A 19,707-nucleotide genomic window follows, 5' to 3' on the forward strand; every position below is an offset into this window, starting at 1 on the left:
AGTAAGTTTGAGTAGTTTTGAGTATTCCTTGAGTTGAGAAAGTTTGAAAAGAGGTAAGTTATTCAGTTTATTCCAGTTTTTCTTCTAGCCTATGTTGTTTAGCTTTCCAGCTTACATACTCGTACATTCCACGTACTGAGCCATTTGGCCTGCATCTTTTTATGATGCAGACACAGGTATTCAGGATCATCAACAGGAGATTCGTTGATACATCCGGGAGTTCCAGTTAGCTATGACAAGCCTCTTTGCTTCCGGAGGATTTCATTTACCTTTCAGTTGTATCAGTTGTTAGGAGGTCGTGGGTCTTGTCCCGGCTTCCATCTTTATCAATTAGAGGCTTCATAGATAGACAATAGAGTTTCAGAAGTCTCTTCATTTATTTTGTTAAATGTTTTGAAGACTAAAGTTGCCTTTTATGGCGAGTTGTATATATATTCTATTATACAGAGTTTTCTTTTGAGTTAGAGATTTGTAAAGTTGAGTTTATAAACTCTTATTCAGTTTTAAGCTCTTGTATGCTTAAGTTAGTATTTCGCTTGGAGTCAGCCAGGATGAGGGTTCGCTTGGGGACCAGCAATGGTCTTCGAGTGCCGGCCACGTCCAGGGTGTAGGCTCGGGGCGTGACATTGAACCTCGGGTTTTTTCGGATTTTCGGGGTTTTCCGGTAAAGTGTTCATACAAACATATAATTTACTTGTACTTCAAATGTTTCTTTAGTCCTACCAAAATACAACTATCTAAGGTGTTTCTTAAAAAAAATAACACAAAATATGATATGATTAATGACACTACAAAATCTAACAAAAAAATAATAATGAAATCATGTAAAACAAATATTACAAATTAATAAGCCATAATGAAAATGATCATAATTTAAAAATACTAAATCATGCTAAAATAGATTTAATAAGTATTAGTTACATGACTAAATATTAAAGAAAATTAAAATTAGATTATGTATTTTAATTGTCTAAACCTAAGTAAACCTAAAGAACAAATATTCAGTATTATTGTCATTATTAGTGTTGAATTGATTTTCTTTTTGCATTAGTATTAATTTGATTTTGATTGAAGCTTTATTATAACTAGTATATGTGCCCGTGCGTTGCGCGGATAATTTAAAATGTGATAATTTTATACTTAAAAATAACTAATAAAATGTTTTATGCACTTAATAATACCAATAACTTAAAATTACAATGACAACTAATTTTATCCTAAAAATGACACGTGGTTTTTTGTGATGCATGTAGATTTTTAATTAATATTTAGTATTTAATTTTTTATTTTAATGATAGTATATTTAGTATAATACTCTTAAAAAAACACAAATTTAATTAACAAATCTTTTTATTTAAACCTCCAACTTTCACACAGAAAACTGAAAAAATAAATATGAATGTCATTCTTGGCCAAATCGATGCAAACTATTATTTTTTGTAACAACTTCAACTATTTCAGAGATGCTAACGGATCATAATTAGAGGCATTATACTTATTTTATTCAGATATTCAACTTAAATAAAATATTCATTATACTTTATCTTTCTAATATGCCAAATATCAAATGCATCAAAACTTACATTTATTTTTCTAATTCTCTAAAACAAATTCACCACGATACATAAACTTAAAGGATGTTTTTCACTTTCATGGGCCACTTACTCCTAATTTTTCTTTATCTCAACATCGAGCAAAAATCTGATGGTATAATATAATTATTAAAAGTCGATAAAAAATTAAAAACAATAGATACAAAAATATATAGGAGGATAAGAAGCAGAGATTCGTCTTATTTTTTAAAATGTGGGAAGATTTTTTTTATTTTTTTTTAAATGGGTAAAGTTATCTTCTTCTTTTTTTGTTGTTTAGAATGAAAATATTTTCAGATTTAAAATATTTAAAATTTCAGACTATAAATTAACTTTGTTAATTGAATATGAATTATGTTTTAAAAAACTCCATCGTGCATAAGTATTCTTCTCCTTTAAAGAGATTTTAAGATTTAAATTGTTTTTAATTTTTAATTTCAGATTTTAAATTAATTATTTTGATTACTTAGTTACTAATATATTTTTTGTTCCTTTTCTGATTTTAATTTAAGTATTTCCTTACTAAATTATTTTATATAAATATTTCTCCTATTATATATTTAATTTTTTCCTTTCCTGACATAGAATTTGTGGCCCTGACATCAACATCCTTGTTTTATCTTCTTCATTGCTAATAACACCCTATTTTCAATTCACTGATAACCATCCGAAACATAACATTTTAGAATTTCAAAATATTTGTAATATAAAAAGTAAGTTTTTTGTGAAAAGAATTCTTTCAAAGAAGCATAACTTACCATCAGACCAATAATTGTACCAGTATTGTATTCTTTGATTGGATATTGACATATATAGAAAATCTCCTTCACTAATGGAGGAATGATCCCTCCTTGGATGTGTCTTAATTTGATATATATCTATAAGAGATCGAATGTAAGATAGTTAACGAGAAAACTAATCATATATAGATAACCATGATAATATATTATATTTTAAAACGGTATGTAAAAAAATCTTCTATCATTTGAAAAACTTAAAAATATTCTATTTTTTTTCTAATAGTTAAATATATATGATATAATGTATCTATTAAATTTTTCTAATATTGTTTTGATCAAACAAAAAGGTCTTGAGATGCTTAACAACTACACTTTTTTTTAGTTAATTTTTTTTAATTTAAGAAGTGTAAAATTAGATAACTGTCACAATTCTTAAAAAGGTTAACAACCCACGTTTGTTTATTTTTTTTCCTTTAAAAACTGAAAACACTTATAGATTTTATCATTTAAAACCGTTGCCGAAATTTATTTATTTAAATAAAAATAGAAAAAATGATACCTGGAAAAGAATTTTATGTGTGACTGTCATTTGGAACATTTCTGAAAAAATTGTAATACTATTATTATTATTATTATTAGTTAAGTTTGTAATTTTTATTTTTATAATAATTTTAAATTTGAAATTATTCCTTAAAATTATCCACTAATTAAATTGTTCCTTAAAACTATCCACTGACTAAAATGGAGCAGTTATTTATTTTTTTTTTTTAAATAATAATAATTTAAAATTAATAATCACACTCATGTTCTGCAATGTTTATTTTTTGTTTTTCAGATTTAGATAGTTAAATTTTTTAGTTATTATCTTATATAAATTTTGAAAATTATAAAATGATTATATCACGTTAATTTTAAGTAATTCTTTAATAAATAAATTTAATATTTTAATTTCGAATTTAAGATAATTACAAAAGGTTGAGTTTACTATTTAATCCTATTACATGTAATTAGTAATTTTAATTATTTAAAAATCCTATTTTTTGTGGTACTGACATGTGTCATTCTAATTCTAATTATTGACATGTGTCTATATTTATTTATTTATTTAATTATTATTGATTATTAATTATTTAAAATTATTTAAAATACTGAAAATTTGTGGTGTTGACATGTGTCATTTTTTCTTTCTCCTTTTATATATAAATAAAGTACTAACATCTATGAACTATAATCTTTATTGGACCATTAGGAATTCTAACTTTCAAACATGAAATAATATATTAAAAGATAAAAACTATGAAAAAGTATAAGAAATATTTAAAAATTATATCAAAGTAAATATTTTTACGTATAAAATAAAATTTTAAAATTATATATATAATGTCGGGTTGGCTTGGTCTCGGGTTGGTTTTTTTTAGTTGAAACCAAACCAACCCAAATATAGTTGGGTTTTCTTTTCCAATACCAAACCAAGTCAAACCAAACCACTAGTCGGGTTTTTTTTTCAATTTGACTTGATTTGCGGTTTGGTTCGATTTTCGGTTCGGTTTTGTACACCTCTAATTTGAATAAATTTTATTATTCAGAAGCATTGTGGAAGGGCCAATTCACAATTTGGCATTTGGGCTTCCGTTTGAGGCAACTAATTAAAGATTACAGATCCTTTGCAGTGTTAGTTTTGTGAGTTAAATGAATCTAAGGATAATTGGTAATAAAGGGGTACCACGTAAATGAGATAACAAACATTTATGCTGGTACCGTGTAAATGAGATAATGAGCATTTATATGGATACCAGAGTCATGAAATTGATAGTACACCTTGAGTTGTGAGATAACGGAAATATTGAGACTTCTGAATTTGGTGAACTTGGTTACTTTTTGTGTGTTTATATTTTCTTCATGAGCTCATATATGTTGTGATGAGATGAATATATTTGGTTGAAATGAGATGCATCATCATCTCCTAATCAGTTCATAATATATTATGCACATGCATGAATATAAGATTGAATATGAGTAAGGCTTGAGCACGTGGAGACAGTCCATGTTGCAATAGTTTTATGTTTATGAGTGGGGCACGTGGAGATTGTTTGTGTCGGAGATTGTTTTATTTTGTGATAGTACATTGAAATTATCCGCACAAGCACGTAGAGACCGTCTGTTGTGAACCAAGTTAACTCTATAAGGGACTACGGGTTAAAAGTGATGAATGAGATTGGGCCGAGTAAAATGTTGGAGTATTTTATTTGGGATCCAGGCCCAATTAGCATTTGGTTAAAAGCTATAGTGGGTTTGAAAGAAGGGTTATGCATATTGAAGAAAAAGTGTGTTCCTCTCTTCTTCTTCTAGAATCTAAGCTTCTCATCCTAATTCTTATCTCTATCTTAGTTACTTGTTAATTCAGCATTTCCATTGTAATTCAGTTGTTTGATCATTGCAATTTACGATTCTAGAGGGTTAATCACATTCCAAGTCTGTTTTAATATAGTGAGGAATTTGGATTTTGTTACACCGTCTGTACGTGCTGGTATATGGACCTTTGCGAGTCCCCCATGGGACCCGATTATCTGATCAAGAAAGCTGCTGTGTTTATAGGATTTTGGCCATTGTATTGCATTGCATTTCGTATTGATTTGGTATTGAGTTGTTGAGATGGTTATGGTACTGATTTGACATGATCTAATCCCATCTAGCCAATAACCTGACTATTAACTCCTGAAGCATCGGAGCGCTGTTGGGAACCATATGAGGTTGGGCTGGACCCCCTACCTCAGTCTACTGCTCAATAACACTATCATGCTCAAATACGGGCTAAGGAGTTCAATGATACCCATATTGATAGGATTGAAATCGAGGTAAAATAGTTCAAAAATCGCTTCGGAAATAAGAAGAGTAAAATCAAATTTTTAGTTGAAAATCAAGTTCTACAAGCCAAAAGGAACTAGATCACATTTTCACCAACAAAATTTGGTGAAAATGATGTGGGCTGCCATGTGGAAAATATAAACAATATTGACTTTTAAGTTATAATAATAATAATAATAATAATAATTAAGTTTAACTTATTAAAAATTGACATTTGTACATATTTCTTATCAAAAAATAAAAAGAAAAATGATGTGGCTGCCATGTGGAAAATAGAGATGGTTTCATTTTAACCTGACGCGCTCATGTTATGTGTATATAATACCTTCAATAATACATTTAAAAATAGTTTAGGGGGGCCATAGGACCCCCGCAAAGTTAGAGTGTGTAACAACAATTTTGGTCATAGTTGAGGTGTGTTTTGAACCCTTTTCCCAAAAATTAATTATTATATCATCAGAATTATTTTTATCAAGTACTCGAAGTTAAAGAATATACGCTCTTAGGATAGAACAGTTTACTTCATCAAAATAGTGGTACGTCATATTCCGCTAAACTTCAAACTCACTCAATGACAATAAATCACACGAAATTTTTTAAAATGCAAGAAGAAGAGTACAAGATTAAAAAAAAATGTGGTTGAAAAATGAGAAAAAACCCCTCTATATATAATCAAGAAAGGGTAGTATGAACAAGTGGTTTTTGTGCTTTATCTGAAAAGTCACGGCATTTTCAAGAAGTCACAACCCTTTGGAAAAGTCACAACTTATTGAAAAAGTCACAACTTTTTGGAACAGTCACAACACATCGAAAAATCACAACCATTTGAAAAAGTCACAACTTATTAGAAAAGTCACAATTTATCGAAAAAGTCACAACTTAAGCTAGGAATATTATAGTAATTTAACATTCAAGTTAGAACTTTATACTTTTAAGGTAATATAGATAGATATAGATATATATATATATATATATAGATTAAGCTTCAAAGATTTAGAGGAAAAGTTTTGTTGTTATATTTAGCATATACCTTGTATTTAACTTTAATACCAACACACAGGCAAATTATGAACCCGGTTCACATATTAACCATCAAAACTATTCACTTCATGTATCCATGCTTCAACAACCTCAACTTTCTAAAATACCAACTCCTCTATTTCAATTTGTTTGTCTTGTTTTGACTTGACACAGAGTTTAATGCAAACAAATTAGAAAAATAAAACAAAGCACTTTAGACTTTCACAATTTGTTGTATTGAATAGATGGATGTTGGCAAATAGAGAAGCTCTTTGAGACATCAAAAGACAGCTTATAAATTGTGAAAAACTGAACGAGTCCAAATCGTTGACATTTACATACCGTTGTCAAGTGGATCATGTGCTTAAATATTATTTTAATCATGTTGCCTAGTTTTATTATTATGTTAATTCCTTGACTTTTACCAATAATTTTATTTACTTTCTCTGCCTTAAACAAACAAGTAACAATCAGCTTAGTTTCATTTGCGAATTTCTCTATCACTAACATTTTCTTTACCAATGGAAATACTTATTAATGCTGTGGGCGGCTTTGTTGTTGAGGTCGGAAAGTTTGTATGTAAATGCATCTATCCTAAGATTGAAAATATTGTCCGTTTCTCGTCAAAAATTGAAAATCTAAGGGATGAAATGGAGAAGATAACAAAGTTAAGAGATGATATCAAAGGAAAGACGGAAAAAGCTAAGGGAGAAGGCTATAAACCAAAACCAGATGTTATCAAGTGGATCGAAGATGTTTGCGAGCTGGAGTATGAATGGGAAACTATGCAAGAAAACATTGCAATGGCTAAGATACGTAAATATAAGTGTTGTCCAAATTGCAGCCTCCGCTCGGAGGTCTGCACTCAAGTGCAGAACATCCGAGATCAACTTTGCAGTCTTAAAGAAGTCGGAGAAAACTTTGGATTCAATTTGATGGTAGAAAATTACCAGGTGAAAAAAGTTGAGTTCCTCAATCGACCATCAATAGAAGGCCAGTCCGCAGCAACAAGGAATCTCAACAAAATCCTACAACATTTAGAAGATGATAAGGTATTAATTGTTGGAATTAAATCAAGATTAGTAATTTTAAATTGTTTAGATTTTGGTAATTGCTAAATTGGTCACTTGAATATTATTAAACACTATATTTGAGTTACAAAAAATGAATGAGTTTCTGATATATGATATATGTTCCCACTTTTAGTAATTAGTAATTAGTAATGATTAGTAATAGTTAATAATATATGATATATCATATGATTATATGATGATATCTATAATGCATAATGATCAAAACATCCAACGTCCTTGTTTCTCTAATTTTCTAAATTTCTTCTATACTACCATTGTTGCATCTTTTACTAGTGGGTAAATTATCCTTTCAGGTATGCATCATCGGTGTGTTTGGTACGGGAGGAGTTGGGAAAACGACGTTGGTGAAGAATCTGAACAATGAGCTCCTAAAGACTGATGTATCAAATTCTAAACTGTCTTTTGGTGTTGTGGTATGGGTTATAGTGCCAAAACCGCCAATAGACATAAAAAAAGTTCAAGCACAAATTGTCAGCAGATTAAACCTAAGTAGATAAAGAGGAAAGTGTAGAAAGCATTGCCAGCAAAATCTATCAAAGGCTTATGCAAGAAGAGAGTTTCCTTCTCATATTAGATGATATTTGGGAAGCTATATATTTGGATCATATAGGTGTGCCCAAACCTGAACATCCCGCAAGAAGCAAGGTCATTATAACTTCTCGTTCTTTGGATGTTTGTATGCAAATGAATACAGACACCGAAATGAAGGTTTACACATTGGATGAGAATGAATCTTGGAAACTGTTTGTCAAAAATGCAGGAGATATTGCCAATTTAGAACAAATTCAACCATTGGCAATGGAAATTGCAAGAGAGTGTGATGGTTTACCTTTAGCAATCACTGTTATTGGAACATCCATGAGAGGGAAGACTAGGGTCGAGCTCTGGGAAGATGCTTTGAAATCACTTAGAATGTCCGAACCTCATAACAAAGATGTAAAAGATAAGGTTTACAAGGTCATCAAGTGGAGTTTTGATTCTTTAGAATCTCCGGATATTGAATTATCCTCGGAGCAAAGAAGCAAACATGTGAACAAAAGGAGAGGTGACATTCGAAATTGTTTCTTGTATTGCTCCTTATATCTGGCAGCAATGTCAACAGTAAACGACACACAGAATGCAAGATATAGAAATGACCAAGTGGGTCATTACACATATGAAGAAGCCTACAACAGGGGAATCACAATGATTGAGAGTCTAAAAGACGTCTCCTTGCTAGAAACACACGAGATGGATTATGTGAAGATGCACGATGTGGTTCGTGAAGTTGCTAAATGGATAGCTAATACCTTTGGGGATGATCACACTTCTGTTTTTCAAGCTGGAGTTGGGTTGACTGAGATATTTCTTATTAAAGTGTCAGCTTCTGTCAAGAGAATATCTTTCGTAAGCAACAAAATTGAACATCTACCTGATTACATCAAAAAATTCCCAGTGACAACATCATTGCTTTTGCAAGATAGTGATCGCCTTTGGAGAATTCCCAATGAATTCTTTTTGTCATTTCCATCCCTAAGAGTTGTGAATCTGAGTAAAACTGGTATTAGAGCACTGCCTTGTTCCATCAATAGTTTATGTCAACTACGTGCTCTAATACTACAAAATTGCAATGAGTTGAAAGAGTTACCACCCAGTGGCGAATTTAAAGGCAAATAATAGGGCATTTGAACCCGTGGTCTCTTCGTAAAACTAGATATTTTATGTATATATTTTCTAAAATTTGTATTATATTATATTCTTGCACCCGTACTATAAGAAGTCTAATTGAGTTTTTGACCTTGAGAACTTAAGGATCAATTTCCAGTTAGTACATTTTTCTTGGTGCACCATGTTCAGATCAATTCTCACTTAATACATTTTTCTTGATGCACCCATGTTCGAAAAATCCTAGATTCGCCTCTGTTACCACCTATTGGTAATCTTTCCAATTTGCAGTTGCTCGATTGTGATAATACAAAATTATGTCGTCTACCGGAAGGAATGGACAAGTTGATAAATCTGAGGCTATTAAATCTGCCTGTAGGTGATTTGAATGAGAGCATCCGCCAAGGATTTTTCCTCAAATTGCCTAGCATTGAAATGTTAAAGACGGATTATGAAATCATGCCAGACTCTTATCAGTACAATTTAAAGATGAATTATGATGTGTCGATAGAGATTTTGCCAGGAAAAAAAGGGGTGACTGTTGTTGAACCAACGTCTTTTGATGAGATATCGTCTCTACACAATCTGACATCTCTTTTTATTAGATTAGATAGCTCATCAATTTTCAATAGAGACCACACCTGGATGAAAAGATTAAAAAGATTTCACATTAGTGTTGGGAATACTACAGCTCAGGTACGACAGAACAAGTCAAGAAGTAAGATAAGTGTCTCCCATTGTGAAATTTTCAGTAACGGAGAGCTCTCAGGCATGTTGCAGTTTGCTTCACATTTGTACTTGGAAAAATGCATGGGTCTCAGGAAGGTGATGGTGAACAAGAATAGTTTTAATGGATTAAAATCAACATGCATTCACAAATGTTCTTGTTATTTCACACCAGTGGAAGAAGGAAGTGGACAATTTGATCCTTTGCCAAATCTGAAATATCTCAGCCTTGAGTACGTTCATAATTTAAAGAGTGTCTCTGATTTCAGTCAATACCTGGGCCTAAGATTGACTAAATTACGTCAACTGGTTGTATATAGTTGTCATAGTTTAACATGTCTTTTCAATGTTGGCGATGCTTTTGCTTTACCTAAGCACTTGGAAGAAATTATAAGTATCCATTGTAAGCAACTGGTAGAGTTGTTACGAAATGTAGGAACGTTGGGGGAGCCACAGAATATGTTGGAACACCTGGAGGAACTTACCTTACAAGGTCCTAATCAAATAAGGAAGTTGCTTCTCTCTATTCAAACCTCCAACAACATCAAACTAATAAAAGGAACAACAGAATGGTGGAGCCAACTGGAGTGGGATGACGACAACTTCAAGTCAAATTTAGAGCATCATTTCACTGCATTTAAGGTGATGTGCCAATTAACTTTCATAATTCTCAATTATGAAAATGCTTTTAGTATTATACTAGAAGAAGTGGTTTATCATTCAATATTATCAAGTGTGTTGAGCTTGACTCGTTGTTTTCTCATTCAGGAAAATTTGAGTGGAAATACAAAGGAAGGAACTTACTGGTTTAACGACCCCGAATCTCCACCTTGTCAGATATCTAAAGTTTCTTCTTGCTCTCTGGTTCCGATGTTTTGATTGCTTGATTGATTGTACACTGAGTAGGACTTATACTCTTTTTGCTCTATATTAGTTATACACTTTCTCTTTTATAGGTTTTATAAGAAATTATAAATAAAAAGAACAGGTTTACTTATTTACCCCTTAAGAAACTTTTTGAAATTTTACAAATTTATTTACACTTTTAAAAAGAATTAATTGTAAGAGCAAAAAAGTTTTAAAAAATTGCAATTAATTCTATCTTGATTTTATAAATTGATAAATCATTCGAGATACCTATTTTTAGTAATGTGAATTATAGACAACTAATACTCTCTCTATCTGTAATTACTTGTCCACTTCTGAATTGACATATCTATTAAGAAAATAATTATTGACTTTTACCCCTATTAATTATGAAGTAGATGAATTAAAAACCGAAGATTTTCAAAAACTTGTATCTTTTTCAAAGTAATTAATTGATGGTATAATAGGTAAAAAAAATTGTTCTTTCTTGATTTGTCAAAATGTACAAATATTAGGACAACTAAATCATAAAAAATGGACAAGTAATTAAATACAGAGGAAGTATACTAAAAATATCCGGTAGACAAATTTTCATAATAAATTAAAGGAAAATGAATAGCTGGTTGTTGGCAGTTTAACAATCAGTAACATATGTTCCGAATTTAGTTGTACTGAAATAGACAGCTCAGTGGTGAAAATTGAACCAGTCCAAATTGAAGTTAATTCATGTAGTACAAAGCAGTTGCTACATATGCATTATTTTCTGACAATGAGAGTATATATACCTCATTTGTTAGACGATAAGAATATATATACTACTTTTTAATTAAATATATATCTATTTTAAATCTTAAAATTGAAGGTATATTTAATCATGGTTGTTGACATTTATTTATTGTGTGTTGGGTTTTGGGTCTTTTTCTCTTTATATGTGGATAAATATAGTAAAAAATTACTTAAATACATGTCAAAATTACCCTCAATTTTGTTTTATTGGTTGACTTTACCCCTGCCGTTAAAAGCAAATTATTTTTACCCCACCATCAATAAACTTAACAAATATACCCCTCCTTGGATGGAAAGCCCCAAATCAATTAAAATTACCCGATTTTACTTAAATTACCAAATTTTAACCCGACCCACTTAATAATATACCCGACTTTCAAGATACTCAATGTACTGTATTTTGGTGATGGCCAAGATACTCAAATAGCATATATTATGAGGACACACGAAGAGTATAATTTAGTTCATTCAAAGAATGGAAGGTCTGATTTTATTCGAAACATTTTGGTGAATAGAGTTGAAATTGAATGGAGAAAGAACCCCACAAGGATAATAGATGGGCCTAGCGGGGACTGATCCTGGGGATCATGGCTCTTGTTCTTGCTGCTGTTTTAATCAATTTCCGAAAATACTTTCATCGTTCTACTTCTTCAGAGGCAGATGCTCACCAAGTGGCTAACAAATATGCAAATGCTCTAAGCATTGCTATGCAATTCTTCGACGTTCAGAAGCGTAAGACTAGCTATATTCACATTGGTCACTTAATTAGACTTAAGTTTAGGAGTACTTATTTTGATTTTTGAATTATTAACTGCAGCTGGAAAATTGGTGAATAATAAAATTGCTTGGAGAGGAGATTCAGCTACGGGAGATGGAAGACAAGTGAATTTGGATTTAAGTAGAGGAATGTATGATGCTGGAGACCATGTGAAGTTTGGATTTCCAGTGACATTTACTGCTACAGTTTTATCATGGTCTATTTTGGAGTATGGAAACCACATGAACATGGTGAACGAGCTGGATAACGCCCAGGAATCCCTCAAGTGGATCACTAATTTTCTTATATTATTAAGTGGGTCGGGTCGGGTTAAAATTGAGTAATTTAAGTAAAATCGGGTAATTTTAATTGATTTGGGGCTTTCCATCCAAGGAGGGGTATATTTGTTAAGTTTATTGACGGCAGGGGTAAAAATAACTTACTTTTAACGGCAGGGGTAAAGTCAACCAATAAAATAAAGTTGAGGGGTAATTTTGACCATAAAATTACAAAAATTCCTACTCTCTCATATTCTTGAATACATCACTTTATGCAATGTATCGGTCGGATACATTACTTAATGCAGTTTATCGGGATGTACGAGATGTATCGAAACGTTGAGTGATGTATCCAAAATTGGGACGCTGCATATCGAAATGTTGAATGATGTATCCGAAATCGAGACGTGGTGCATGGAGACATTGGTTATGTATACGAAATTCTTACATTTAAGGGATTAGAATCAGCATTTATCTATAATTTAGGAACAAAAAATATTATTAATCATATTCAGTATTTTCAGGTATATTTCCAAAGCTAGGTGGAGTACTTTTTTTAAGAAAAAAAAAGGTGTAGAAGTCAATTATTGCTCAATATTAAGGGTACATTCGATAAGTTTGTGGATGGTGGGTATAATAACCACATAGTATAATTGTATAATGAAGGATAAAATTAACTATTAATGAAAGTTGAGGGCTACTTTTTTACACTTTTGTCAAAAAAAAAAAAAAAACACGTGTGAAAAGGATCATATATATATATCCGTACATGATTTTTTAAAAAGTTAATGCATGATGTATAAAGCTGAGTTTTCTTTCTCTGTGTGTGGATGTAAATAAAAAGAGTAGTAATTATGGTTGTTGACGTTTACCAACAATGTAATAATTGCTACATTTAAGTTGCATACTTCATTTTGAATCAAACACATTGCTAGTTGCTTCAATTATTGTCCTTGCCTTTCATCTTTCCCTTTTTCTTTTACTTCTTCCATTTTTTTGTCTTGGTTTCTTACCTAGAATTCAATAACATCAAATTCACTATTTAATGAGAAGATAATCACAATGAAATTAATTGTCAATTTTGTGAAATCAAGTAATTAACTAGCAGATATCTCACCAAGTCCCTCATGGATCGTCGTGTTAATAATATTTATAGCAAGCTAGATACATACTATTTGTATGCACTAGCTTGATGGGAGTGTTAGAATAGAAATAGTATCCTACTTGGTAAGCAATTGTATTGTACTCTCTCCGTCCAATAATAGTTGTCGACGATAGTATTTTGGAATGTCCAATAATACTTGTCCACTTTATGAAATCAATAGATAATTTTATACTTAGTTCCTAATTTGCCCTTATTATTAATTATAGTCACTTTCCTATTACATTTTTCAAGACATAGTATTTATTATATTCAAAGGATGATATGATAAAATTACTCTTCTAGTGAACAACTATTGTTGGACAAAGAGAGTAGTGTCTATAGATAGGGTCTCTTGAACAACAAATATTTTTTTTAAAATATGTATTCATTATCTCACAAATTCAGTTAATATGAAATAGAAGGAGTATGAAATAAGGAGTAACACATTTTTCAAATTTTGTTGTACGACTGAAATAGACAACTCAGTGGTGAAAATTGAACCAGTCCAAATTGAAGTTAATGCATGTCGTATAGAACAGTTGCTACATTTAAGATGAGCCTATTTCTGTGTAAATGTGGGGCTTTAATAAAACGAGCAAATATGTATATTATTATTAGACGACGATATATATATATATATATTAGTTTTAAATAGCAAAATTGAGTGATATATTTGATTATGGTTGTTGACGTTTACCTATAGTGCAGTAATTACTACATTTAAGTTGCATAGTTCATTTGGAATCAAACACATTGCTAATTGCTCCAATTATTGTCTTTCCATTTTACTATTACTTGCCTTTGATATAAAGCCATTTTCTCGTTATATTGCTAGTTACTCCTATAGTTGTGTTTGCCCTTTTTCTTTTAGTTCTCTGAATTTCTGCCTTAAACAAACAGTTTGAGAGAGCATCATTACCTCAAGAATTGTTCAATGGATATACTTATTAATGTTATAAGTGGCTTTATTGTTGAGGTGGGAAAGTTTGTATGTAAATGCATCTATCCTGATGTTGAAAATACTGTCCATTTCTCATCAAATGTTGAAAATTTAATGAAGGAAATGGAGACGCTAACAAAGTTAAGAGATGACATCAAAGGAAAGGTGGAAATAGCTGAGGGAGAAGGCTATAAACCAAAACCAGATGTTATCAAGTGGATCGAGGATGTTAGCGAGCTGGAGAATGAATGGGAAACTATGCAAGAAAACATTGCAACGGCTAAGACACTTAGATATAGGTGTTGTCCCAATTGCAGCCTCCGCTCTGAAGTCTGGACTCAAGCACAGAATAATATCCAAGTTAAACTTTGCAGGCTTACAAAGGCCGAAGAAAGCTTTGGATCCAATTTGATGGAAGAAAATTACCGTATGGAAAAAGCTGAGCACTTACCAGGATCATCAATAAAAGACCAGCCAGCAGCAAGAAAAAATCTCGACAAAATCCTCCAATACTTGGAAAACGATGAGGTATTACTAGAACTAAATTAAGATTAGTAATCTTAAATTGTTTAGAATTTGGTAGCTGATAAGTTGTATTTCTGATATTTCAATTATAGTGTAGGAGTACGTGTCTTTTCAATTTCTAAATTTATTTTTTAATTCAAATTCAAAAAGTAATTTTCAATATGAATTAAAAATAAAAAGTACGATCATGAATTCATTGTATGATTATTTTGTGTGTGTGTGTAACTTGAGTACATCATACTTAATTATACTCTAAGCTATAATATTTAAAAAATTGTTTTTTAAATTATGTTTTAATATTCATAGTGTGGCTTACTCACATAAAATTATATTGCTTAATCTTTTAAATTATTTATTTCCTTTTTCTTTTCTTTTTTATCTTAAGAAACTACTCAAGAAGGAATGTAGAAATAACACTTGTTGTTGGTATAAGATGAAGGATACACAAAATCATATAAAATGTAAAAGTTGGCCACATAAATCATAAAAATATCAAATTTATACTTGATATTTGGAGATAACTGCACTATTTCCCCGAGAAGAATGAGGAAACTAATTTTTTAATTTATTTCCCTCCATTTTTTGAGAGAATTCTAGCCAACATAATATTATTTATATATATATATATATATATATATACCATTAATCAAATGATTTTTATTAAGGGAGATTTAATTATAGATATACGTAGTTCTTTAAATTTTAGCATGATAATTACATATATATATTTATTCAAATATGGATATATCATATATGTATTTCTTTAAATTTATTTTGCTTGATATGCTAAATTATATTTAAATCATTATATCAATATTAATTTATTTTTCTATTCATCTAGGTATAATATTGATTGAAAATTTGAATATGTACATTTTAATTTAATAAAATAAAATTTTAATTAAAAATATTTTATAATAGATATTTAAAATAAATTTTCTCTATAAGATAATATTATGTATATTTTTTCCTATTATAAATAAGTGGAAATTAAGTTAACAAAGCCTCCTACAACCCTTCTTTCTCTAATTTCTTGTATCTTACCATTGTTGCATGTTTCACTTGTGGGTTAATTATTCTTTTGGGTATGCCAGGTTGGCATCATCGGAGTGTGGGGTGCAGGAGGAATTGGGAAAACTACTTTGGTGAAGAATTTGAACAATGAGCTTCAACAGATTGACGTGTCAATTGGGTCTAAACTATCTTTTGGTGTTGTGATATGGGTTACCGTACCCAAACCGCCAATAGACATAAGAAAGGTTCAAGCACAAATTGCTGACAGATTAAACGTAAAGGTAAATACTGAGGGAAGTGAAGAAAGCAATGCCAGCAAAATCTATCAAAGGCTTAAGCAAGAAAAGAGTTTCCTTGTGATACTAGATGATGTTTGGGAAGCTATAGATTTGGATGATGTAGGTGTGCCCCAACCCAAAGATCACGCAGGAAGCAATGTTATTATTACTACTCGTAAACGGAAGGTTTGTGAGGGAATGAAAACACACACCATAATGAATCTTGGCATCTGTTTATCGAAAATGCAGGAGATGTTGCCAATCGGGTGGATATTCAGCCATCAGCAATGGGTATTGCAAGAGAGTGTGATGGTTTACCTTTAGCAATCACTATTATTGGAGCATCTATGAGAGGGAAGAACATGGTCGAGGAATGGGAAGATGCTTTGGAATCACTTAGAATGTCTGAACCTAATGACAAAGACACAGGAGATAAGGTTTACCAGGTCATCAAATGGAGTTTTGATTCTTTAGAGCAAAGAGGCAATAGGAACAAAAGGAGTAGTGACATTAAAAGTTGTTTCTTGTATTGCTCCTTATATCCAGCGTCTATTCCAACAAATGATCTCATACATTGCTGGTGGGCAGAGGGGTTCCTTGGTGAACATGACACATATGAAAAAGCTTACAACAGGGGAATCGCAATTATTGAGGAACTAAAAAATGTCTGTTTACTAGAAGAAGTCCATGAGATGGATTGTGTGAAGATGCATGATGTGGTTCGTGATGTTGCTAAATGGATTGATAATTCCTTTGGGGATGAACACAGTTCTGTTATTCAAGCTGGAATTGAGTTAATTAAGATTTCAAATGTTGAAGTAGTATCAGCTTCTGTTGAGAGATTATCTTTCATAACCCAAGGAATTCAAGATCTACCTGATAACTTCACGAAATGCCCAAAGGCAACATCTTTACTATTGCAAGACAATTATAGCCTTCAGGAAATTCCCCATAATTTTTTTTCAGCATTTCCAGCCCTAAGAGTTTTGAATCTGAGTGTAACTAGTATTAGAGCACTGCCTTCTTCAGTCAATAATTTAAGTCAACTACGTGCTCTAATACTACAAAGGTGCCACATGTTGAACGAGTTGCCAGCTATTGGTAGTCTTTGCAATTTGCAGTTGCTCGATTGCGATAGTACAAAGTTATGTTGTTTACCCAAAGGAATGGACAAGTTGACAAATCTGAGGCTATTAAATATGCCTTTAGATAAGTTTAAGGAGAGCATCGACCTGAGGGTTTTCCATGAGTTGCAAAGGCTTGAAAGGTTACATCTACCCATGATAAGATATAGTGATGTTGGAGCAACTTATTTTGATGAGATATCACATCTACCCAATCTGACATCACTTTTGATTTACTTGGATAGGTCATCAATTTCAATTTTGAAAAGTGACCACACCTGGATGAAAAGATTGAAAAGATTTCACATTACAGTTGGGAATACTATAACTCGTCATGAGGTACCATTCAACAAGTCAACAAGGGCAACATGCCTCTTACGTTTTGACATTTCCAATAACAAAGTCTGGCTCTCAAGCATGTTGCAGTTTGCTTCAGATTTGTACTTGGAACATTGCATGGGTCTCACGGAATTCATTCGGAACAACAGTTTTGATGGATTAAAATCACTACACATAAGTTGCTGCTTTTGTGATTTTGGACCATCGATAGAAGGAAGTGGACAGTTTGATGATCCTTTGCCAAATCTGGAAATTCTCAGCTTCGAATCTGTATATCATTTAAAGAGTGTTTCTGATTTCGGTCATTTTCTGGGTCTAAGATTTTCTAAATTACGCAAACTGGATATATCCCATTGTCATAATTTAACATGTCTTTTTAATGTTGGTGGAGCTTTTTCTGTACCCAGGCACTTGGAAGAAATTTCACTTTTCGATTGTAATCATCTGACAGAGTTCCTGGCACAATTCGGCTCAAGTCAGACGACATTCGTTAGCTCAGAAATTCCAAGAGTCCGAAAGTTACGCTTGGATTATTTAGACGCATTAAGAACGTTTGGGGAGCCAGAGAGTATGTGGGAACACCTGGAGGAACTTGAGGTGGACGATTGTCGTGGAATAAGGAAGTTGCCTCTCTCTATTCAAACCTCCAACAAAATCAAACTAATAACAGGATCATCAATATGATGGTGCCGACTGGAGTGGGCTGACGATAACTACAAGTCAAATTTACAGCATTGTTTCACTCACAAACAAAAGTATACGGGAGCACCTAGGTGATATCTTGCAATGGAATAAGGAAGTTGCCTCTCTCTATTCAAACCTCCAACAACATCAAAGAAATAAAAGGATATTCAAGATGGCAGAGCCACCTGGAGTGGGATGACGAAAAATACAAGTCAAATTTACAGCATTGTTTTACTCACAACCAAAGGTATGAATACCGTACCCAAGTTAGCTGAAATTCGACGTGTGAGTTTATTTTATTATGAGTGAACATAATATTTCAGATTTGACTTCTAGGGTTGGGGTGGACTTTTTTATTTGATTGTCGTCAATCCAAAAATAAATATATAACAATATAAATGTCATTTGATTCATATTCTTATGAGAAATATGTATTAATTGAATAAATTTTATTATTCAGAAGCATTGTGGAAGGGCAAATTCACAATTCGGCATTTGGGCTTCGGTTTGAGGCAACTAATTAAAGATTACAGATCCTTTCATGAACGTAAGTGAAAAACAAGCAAAATTAACAGAAAAACTCCATTAACAAGGAGCTAACATTGAAGAAGAGAAACTCTCATTGTTTGAGTTCAAAGACTAAGTAATACATCAGTGTAAGACTAGTATTTATAGCTCATTCCTATTACATTGAGTAACTGACTTCTACAACCTACTAACAAAGAGTTAGTTATAACTAACTAATTGGGAAAGACTAATCTGCCCTTTATTAATCCTAACAGCTTTAACTTGTGCTCTTCTTGCTTCATCATCAGCTCATATCTCAACATTTCAAGTGTTAGTTTTGCGAGTTAAATGAATCTAAGGATAATTGGTAATAAAGGGGTACCATGTAAATGAGATAACAAACATTTATGCCAATACCGTGTAAATGAGATAATGAGCATTTATATGGATACCAGAGTCATGAAATTGATAGTACACCTTGAGTTGTGAGATAACGAAAATATGAGATGAATGTATTTGATTGAAATGAGATGCATCATCATCTCCTAATCAATTAATATTATATTATGCACATGCATGAATATAAGATTGAATATGAGTAAGGCTTTAGCACGTGGAGATAGTCCTATTGTAATGGTTTTATGTTTATGAGTGGGGCAAGTGGAGATTGTTTGTGTCGGAGATTGTTTGATTTTGTGATAGTACATTGAGATCATCTGCACAAGCACGTAAAGACCGTCTGTGCTGGTATATGGACCTTTGCGAGTCCCCCATGGGTCCCGA

The 19,707-nt window shown here is 31.8% G+C and overlaps 1 protein-coding gene and 2 pseudogenes across 1 annotated transcript in view; 2 read left to right on the forward strand and 1 right to left on the reverse strand.

Annotated features, from left to right (window-relative positions):
* Positions 1-10,581, forward strand: part of LOC125853169 (disease resistance protein At4g27190-like) — a 33,018-nt pseudogene extending 22,437 nt beyond the window's left edge.
* Positions 1-19,707, reverse strand: part of LOC125853172 (nudix hydrolase 8-like) — a 67,257-nt gene that overhangs the window by 20,417 nt on the left and 27,133 nt on the right. The gene's annotated exons all lie outside the window — the stretch shown is intronic.
* On the forward strand, positions 14,366-18,941 carry LOC125853174 (disease resistance protein At4g27190-like; annotated as a pseudogene).

Source organism: Solanum stenotomum, unplaced genomic scaffold (assembly GCF_019186545.1).
Source record: "Solanum stenotomum isolate F172 unplaced genomic scaffold, ASM1918654v1 scaffold9835, whole genome shotgun sequence".
Taxonomy (NCBI): Eukaryota; Viridiplantae; Streptophyta; class Magnoliopsida; order Solanales; family Solanaceae; genus Solanum; species Solanum stenotomum.